The sequence below is a fragment of the Anas platyrhynchos genome, chromosome 26, assembly GCF_047663525.1.
Source record: "Anas platyrhynchos isolate ZD024472 breed Pekin duck chromosome 26, IASCAAS_PekinDuck_T2T, whole genome shotgun sequence".
NCBI classification, from domain to species: domain Eukaryota; kingdom Metazoa; phylum Chordata; class Aves; order Anseriformes; family Anatidae; genus Anas; species Anas platyrhynchos.
The window spans coordinates 2,317,065-2,325,200 of record NC_092612.1 but is presented as its reverse complement, the minus strand read 5'-3'; the positions used below and the strand labels follow the sequence as shown (position 1 = coordinate 2,325,200).

The window sequence follows — 8,136 nt, the reverse complement described above, 5'->3', positions numbered from 1 at the left end:
GCGCAGGACAAGTATCATCTTCCCCACTGGAGCATTCCTGTGGTGAAAAGTGTAATGTCTTTCAGGGTATTACGTGTGCATCACTGTGTCCTGAAGCCAAGTGGGTCTGGAGAAGCCCTGCAGGACCCCTCCAAAAATCCCATTCTGATGCTGTGCAGGCTAGGCTGTGCCTGGGTTGGTCCCAAGCCAATGATTGCTTTGTCCCTCCACCCTGGCCTCAAGCTGGGGAGACCGAGGTTGTGGCACACCAACAGCTCTGTTCTCAGTCCCCCCTTCCCATACTCTTGTCCTCCACAGGCAGTGCTGTGCTCCTGCCACTCTGATCCTGCCTCAGGCAGAGTTAGGGGCACGTCTGGTGCCCTTGCTCATCTGGCTGCCCTTGTGAGGACTCCCGGAGCATGCGTGCTGCTGAGCAGGGTGGGTGGGGCGTCCTGGGGAAATCCTACCAAATATGTGCTTGTGCCTGCTGTGCAGGCACAGAGATGTGTATCAATTACTCAGCATGTGCTTTTGTTATTGAAGCTCTTGTAGTGGGTTTATGTGACAAGGTTGTGGTAGCAGTGGCCCACAGGGGTGGCTTCTGCGAGAAGAATCTAGAAGACGCCCCATTTTAGGTAAGGGCCCACTGCTGGCCAGAGTAGATCCAATAAGCAACGCTGTTTGCACCTCTCTGTGAGCATAATTAAGACAGGGACACACACACAAAAAAGGTGCTGCTACACAGCATCTGGGGGAGTGAGTCGTGAGAAAGAGCCTTGCAGGCGCCATGGTCAGTGAAGAAGGAGGGGGAGAGGTGCTCCAGGTGCTGGAGCCCAAGTTCCCTTACGGCCTATGGTGTGGACCGTGGCGAAGAAGGCTGTCCCTCTGCAGCCCATGGCGTACCACGGTGAAGCAGGGTTCCATGCTGCAGCCGGTGGAGGAGACCACGGTGGAGCAGGTGGACCTGCACTGAAGGAGGCTGCGGGCTGTGGAGGACCCCTGCCGGACCCAGATTCCGGGCCAGACCTGTGGCCTGTGGAGAGGAGCCTATGTAAGAGCAGGTGACCTGGCAGGAGCTGTTGCCTGTGGGGGACTCATTTTGGAGCAGTTTGCTCCTGATGGATTGACCCTGTGGTACGGACCCATATCTGGAGCAGTTCTTGAAGAGCTGCTGCCTGTGGGAGGTCCACGCACAATCAGTTCAGGAAGGACTGCATCCTGTGGGAGGGACCCCAACGTGCAGGTTACGAGAGTGACTGTGAAGGAGCGGCAGAGACAAATGATATAGACTGACCACAACACCCGATCCCCCATTCCCCTGGGCCGCTCGAGGGGAGGAGGTTGAAGAGGCCAGATGGGAGGAAAGCATGTTTGTTTTCTTTTCTTTGTTTCTCACTCCTCTAGCTTGTTAGTAATAGGCAATAAATAGTAATAGGCAATAAATCTTACTATCTCCCTATGTTGAGGCTGCTTTGCCCATCACAATAATTATTGAGCGATCTCCCTGTCGTTATCTCAAACCTTGATCCCTTTTTATCCTATTTTCTCCACCTCTCCCTTTGAGGAGGGGGAGTGAAGGAGCGGTTGTTGTGGAGCTCGGCCGCCCACCCAAGTAAAACAACCACAGCTCTCCAACAGAAACTCTTGGGAGGGCAGCAGCCTTCATTCCCGATTCTTGGAGTTAAGAGGTGTAAAGCAGGAAGGTACGAAGGGGAGAAGTAGGATTACAAAAGAAGAGCCAGGCACATTTCTCCCAAGAGCAATTGTTAATCTGAGGGAGTCTAAAACCAAGATTAGAGGTGCCCTGCCTAGAAATACAATGACTAAAAGAACCTGAGTAAGCACTGCGTTAAGGAGGGAGATTGATAATGCTGACGACCCTCACACCTGGAAGTCCATCCTGAAACTTCAAGGCTAGGGAGGAGATGTACACCAGAAATCAGGATGAGTGTTGGAGCAAGGCTCCAGGGAGTTAGAGGCTCCCATTCCCTAAAGAGGTAGGACAATCCGCATCATTGTCTTCATCATCTCTTTGTGCTGATGTGTATTTTTGCCCGGAAACATTCTGGCCTCTAATCCTGTGACTTGAAAGAAGCCAGCGTGGCAGAATGGCTATGACATGAGCAAGGAAATGAAAAGGGAGCATTGCAGGGAACAAATAAATGCCAGAGATTCTTAAATTGCAATATTTTGCATGTGAGATGAGCTTGCTAGTAAAAACATTACTTGTGCAAATGGTGCCTCTGGGCCTGGGGCAGTCTGGAACAGTATAAAAACTCATTCAACAGCAAGCTGCCTCATCCACTTCTCTTGCCTCCTCCTCCTTGGTGAACAAGGTGAGCTGCAAGTGCCTTCTCCGTACTCCCCTCTTCCTCTTCTCCCCTTGGCCTTCTGGCCTCCACCGAGGCTCTGGCTCCGTGTAGGTTTGGTGTGGGCCTTGCTCCTTGACTCTGCTCCCTCTGTTGCTGTTCTGCTTGTCACTGAGGGGGAAGGTGGGAGGAGGTCTAGGACGGTCTTTGCAGGGGCCCTGGGACTTCTCTCTGTCCTCGTCGACTGTGTCCCTGTTCCCCAGACTATGCCTTCTGTCTTGGCCAGCAGGCTGTCAGGCTACTGCTGACACGCTGCGTGTGCTTTCCCTACTCTCTCTCCCAGGTGCGCCTCCATCCCGCAGCCATGTCGTGCTACGATCTGTGCCGTCCCTGTGGGCCAACCCCACTTGCCAACAGCTGCAACGAGCCCTGTGTCCGGCAGTGCCAGGACTCCCGTGTGGTGATCCAGCCCTCTCCCGTGGTGGTGACCCTGCCCGGCCCCATCCTCAGCTCCTTCCCCCAGAACACCGCTGTGGGATCCACCACCTCAGCTGCCGTTGGTAGCATCCTGAGTGAGGAGGGAGTGCCCATCTCCTCCGGGGGCTTTGGCCTCTCTGGCTTTGGTGGCCGCTACAGCGGCAGAAGGTGCCTGCCCTGCTAAAGCCCACGAGGACGTCCAGTGAGAGCATCGACCACGAAGCCCGAAGCCCGGTGCCGGACTGAGGACGGAGCTGCTGGCCAGAGTTTCCAGAGGGCCTGAGTACCCTCGTGGCCTCCTGCAGAGCAGAGAGGGAAGCCAGGGTGCCAGCCTGCGCTGTCTGGAAACACGGCCAGCAGACATCTTCTTCTTGTGCTTTCTTCTCTTCAGCATGAGTCCTTGTTGTCTCATCCTGTCCTGTGCCATGAGTTCATCTGGAAGCAAGTCAAGAGCATCATCTTTGTTCTTCCTCTCACCATGTGAGGCAGGAAGATGTGCTTCCCATTGTGGTGAAGGGGGTCTGACTGACAGCTGTCCTTGTGGCAGCATGGGCTGGATCCTTTCCTCCATGTGCTGCTTTGATTCCTTCTTCAGACTCATTAAAGTTTTTGCTTCAAAGTAATCTGAGTCTCCTTATGTTCCTTTTCTATTGCGATGTTCCGTGAAGATGTACAGGGAGAAATGTGATGTCTTGGAGTAGAAAAACGTGGGTGGATATGGTCCTAATGTGGATCTCCTTCATGCCTGTAGGAGATGAGTACCCTTAAGGAATTTGGTCTTTGTAGGAGTGACTGAGAGGTGTGGTATTGGCAAGGTCTTAGAAGGATGTCCAGGAGTTCCCGCTGTCTAATTGTCGTATCACCAACAACCAAGGTTTGATCCTGTCTCCCCGTTGATGAAGCAAACCTTTGAATTGCTGGAAGGTATGTTTGTGCAGGCCAATGTCCAACTGGATGAAGCACTGATGGTATATTAGCACTCTAAACATTTTGTATTGCCCATCCCTCCTCCAAGCACACCTGCCAAAGCCACAAAGAGGAGGGAGTCCCAAAGAAGTCAAAGGGATAGGTGGCAGCCAGGACAGCTTTTAGAGGGTGATGTGAGGCCCCTTTAAATCTGGGCAGGACGCAGATAAATTCAGCCTTGGTGTGTATAATGGCGACGGAATGTGAATGGCGATGCAAAGATTGTTTTCTCTCCTCTGAAAGGGCTTATGCAGAATCTTTCAGTTGTCCTGAAAACACTGCAGAGGACAGGAATAGCGCAGGACAAGTATCATCTTCCCCACTGGAGCATTCCTGTGGTGAAAAGTGTAATGTCTTTCAGGGTATTACGTGTGCATCACTGTGTCCTGAAGCCAAGTGGGTCTGGAGAAGCCCTGCAGGACCCCTCCAAAAATCCCATTCTGATGCTGTGCAGGCTAGGCTGTGCCTGGGTTGGTCCCAAGCCAATGATTGCTTTGTCCCTCCACCCTGGCCTCAAGCTGGGGAGACCGAGGTTGTGGCACACCAACAGCTCTGTTCTCAGTCCCCCCTTCCCATACTCTTGTCCTCCACAGGCAGTGCTGTGCTCCTGCCACTCTGATCCTGCCTCAGGCAGAGTTAGGGGCACGTCTGGTGCCCTTGCTCATCTGGCTGCCCTTGTGAGGACTCCCGGAGCATGCGTGCTGCTGAGCAGGGTGGGTGGGGCGTCCTGGGGAAATCCTACCAAATATGTGCTTGTGCCTGCTGTGCAGGCACAGAGATGTGTATCAATTACTCAGCATGTGCTTTTGTTATTGAAGCTCTTGTAGTGGGTTTATGTGACAAGGTTGTGGTAGCAGTGGCCCACAGGGGTGGCTTCTGCGAGAAGAATCTAGAAGACGCCCCATTTTAGGTAAGGGCCCACTGCTGGCCAGAGTAGATCCAATAAGCAACGCTGTTTGCACCTCTCTGTGAGCATAATTAAGACAGGGACACACACACAAAAAAGGTGCTGCTACACAGCATCTGGGGGAGTGAGTCGTGAGAAAGAGCCTTGCAGGCGCCATGGTCAGTGAAGAAGGAGGGGGAGAGGTGCTCCAGGTGCTGGAGCCCAAGTTCCCTTACGGCCTATGGTGTGGACCGTGGCGAAGAAGGCTGTCCCTCTGCAGCCCATGGCGTACCACGGTGAAGCAGGGTTCCATGCTGCAGCCGGTGGAGGAGACCACGGTGGAGCAGGTGGACCTGCACTGAAGGAGGCTGCGGGCTGTGGAGGACCCCTGCCGGACCCAGATTCCGGGCCAGACCTGTGGCCTGTGGAGAGGAGCCTATGTAAGAGCAGGTGACCTGGCAGGAGCTGTTGCCTGTGGGGGACTCATTTTGGAGCAGTTTGCTCCTGATGGATTGACCCTGTGGTACGGACCCATATCTGGAGCAGTTCTTGAAGAGCTGCTGCCTGTGGGAGGTCCACGCACAATCAGTTCAGGAAGGACTGCATCCTGTGGGAGGGACCCCAACGTGCAGGTTACGAGAGTGACTGTGAAGGAGCGGCAGAGACAAATGATATAGACTGACCACAACACCCGATCCCCCATTCCCCTGGGCCGCTCGAGGGGAGGAGGTTGAAGAGGCCAGATGGGAGGAAAGCATGTTTGTTTTCTTTTCTTTGTTTCTCACTCCTCTAGCTTGTTAGTAATAGGCAATAAATAGTAATAGGCAATAAATCTTACTATCTCCCTATGTTGAGGCTGCTTTGCCCATCACAATAATTATTGAGCGATCTCCCTGTCGTTATCTCAAACCTTGATCCCTTTTTATCCTATTTTCTCCACCTCTCCCTTTGAGGAGGGGGAGTGAAGGAGCGGTTGTTGTGGAGCTCGGCCGCCCACCCAAGTAAAACAACCACAGCTCTCCAACAGAAACTCTTGGGAGGGCAGCAGCCTTCATTCCCGATTCTTGGAGTTAAGAGGTGTAAAGCAGGAAGGTACGAAGGGGAGAAGTAGGATTACAAAAGAAGAGCCAGGCACATTTCTCCCAAGAGCAATTGTTAATCTGAGGGAGTCTAAAACCAAGATTAGAGGTGCCCTGCCTAGAAATACAATGACTAAAAGAACCTGAGTAAGCACTGCGTTAAGGAGGGAGATTGATAATGCTGACGACCCTCACACCTGGAAGTCCATCCTGAAACTTCAAGGCTAGGGAGGAGATGTACACCAGAAATCAGGATGAGTGTTGGAGCAAGGCTCCAGGGAGTTAGAGGCTCCCATTCCCTAAAGAGGTAGGACAATCCGCATCATTGTCTTCATCATCTCTTTGTGCTGATGTGTATTTTTGCCCGGAAACATTCTGGCCTCTAATCCTGTGACTTGAAAGAAGCCAGCGTGGCAGAATGGCTATGACATGAGCAAGGAAATGAAAAGGGAGCATTGCAGGGAACAAATAAATGCCAGAGATTCTTAAATTGCAATATTTTGCATGTGAGATGAGCTTGCTAGTAAAAACATTACTTGTGCAAATGGTGCCTCTGGGCCTGGGGCAGTCTGGAACAGTATAAAAACTCATTCAACAGCAAGCTGCCTCATCCACTTCTCTTGCCTCCTCCTCCTTGGTGAACAAGGTGAGCTGCAAGTGCCTTCTCCGTACTCCCCTCTTCCTCTTCTCCCCTTGGCCTTCTGGCCTCCACCGAGGCTCTGGCTCCGTGTAGGTTTGGTGTGGGCCTTGCTCCTTGACTCTGCTCCCTCTGTTGCTGTTCTGCTTGTCACTGAGGGGGAAGGTGGGAGGAGGTCTAGGACGGTCTTTGCAGGGGCCCTGGGACTTCTCTCTGTCCTCGTCGACTGTGTCCCTGTTCCCCAGACTATGCCTTCTGTCTTGGCCAGCAGGCTGTCAGGCTACTGCTGACACGCTGCGTGTGCTTTCCCTACTCTCTCTCCCAGGTGCGCCTCCATCCCGCAGCCATGTCGTGCTACGATCTGTGCCGTCCCTGTGGGCCAACCCCACTTGCCAACAGCTGCAACGAGCCCTGTGTCCGGCAGTGCCAGGACTCCCGTGTGGTGATCCAGCCCTCTCCCGTGGTGGTGACCCTGCCCGGCCCCATCCTCAGCTCCTTCCCCCAGAACACCGCTGTGGGATCCACCACCTCAGCTGCCGTTGGTAGCATCCTGAGTGAGGAGGGAGTGCCCATCTCCTCCGGGGGCTTTGGCCTCTCTGGCTTTGGTGGCCGCTACAGCGGCAGAAGGTGCCTGCCCTGCTAAAGCCCACGAGGACGTCCAGTGAGAGCATCGACCACGAAGCCCGAAGCCCGGTGCCGGACTGAGGACGGAGCTGCTGGCCAGAGTTTCCAGAGGGCCTGAGTACCCTCGTGGCCTCCTGCAGAGCAGAGAGGGAAGCCAGGGTGCCAGCCTGCGCTGTCTGGAAACACGGCCAGCAGACATCTTCTTCTTGTGCTTTCTTCTCTTCAGCATGAGTCCTTGTTGTCTCATCCTGTCCTGTGCCATGAGTTCATCTGGAAGCAAGTCAAGAGCATCATCTTTGTTCTTCCTCTCACCATGTGAGGCAGGAAGATGTGCTTCCCATTGTGGTGAAGGGGGTCTGACTGACAGCTGTCCTTGTGGCAGCATGGGCTGGATCCTTTCCTCCATGTGCTGCTTTGATTCCTTCTTCAGACTCATTAAAGTTTTTGCTTCAAAGTAATCTGAGTCTCCTTATGTTCCTTTTCTATTGCGATGTTCCGTGAAGATGTACAGGGAGAAATGTGATGTCTTGGAGTAGAAAAACGTGGGTGGATATGGTCCTAATGTGGATCTCCTTCATGCCTGTAGGAGATGAGTACCCTTAAGGAATTTGGTCTTTGTAGGAGTGACTGAGAGGTGTGGTATTGGCAAGGTCTTAGAAGGATGTCCAGGAGTTCCCGCTGTCTAATTGTCGTATCACCAACAACCAAGGTTTGATCCTGTCTCCCCGTTGATGAAGCAAACCTTTGAATTGCTGGAAGGTATGTTTGTGCAGGCCAATGTCCAACTGGATGAAGCGCTGATGGTATATTAGCACTCTAAACATTTTGTATTGCCCATCCCTCCTCCAAGCACACCTGCCAAAGCCACAAAGAGGAGGGAGTCCCAAAGAAGTCAAAGGGATAGGTGGCAGCCAGGACAGCTTTTAGAGGGTGATGTGAGGCCCCTTTAAATCTGGGCAGGACGCAGATAAATTCAGCCTTGGTGTGTATAATGGCGACGGAATGTGAATGGCGATGCAAAGATTGTTTTCTCTCCTCTGAAAGGGCTTATGCAGAATCTTTCAGTTGTCCTGAAAACACTGCAGAGGACAGGAATAGCGCAGGACAAGTATCATCTTCCCCACTGGAGCATTCCTGTGGTGAAAAGTGTAATGTCTTTCAGGGTATTACGTGTGCATC

At 52.9% G+C, this 8,136-nt stretch overlaps 2 pseudogenes; both read left to right on the top strand.

Annotated features, from left to right (window-relative positions):
* Positions 1-2,170: 2,170 nt before the first annotated feature.
* Positions 2,171-3,388, top strand: LOC139999566 (feather beta keratin-like; annotated as a pseudogene).
* Positions 3,389-6,197: 2,809 nt separating this feature from the next.
* Positions 6,198-7,415, top strand: LOC139999565 (feather beta keratin-like; annotated as a pseudogene).
* The last annotated feature ends 721 nt before the right edge of the window (positions 7,416-8,136 follow it).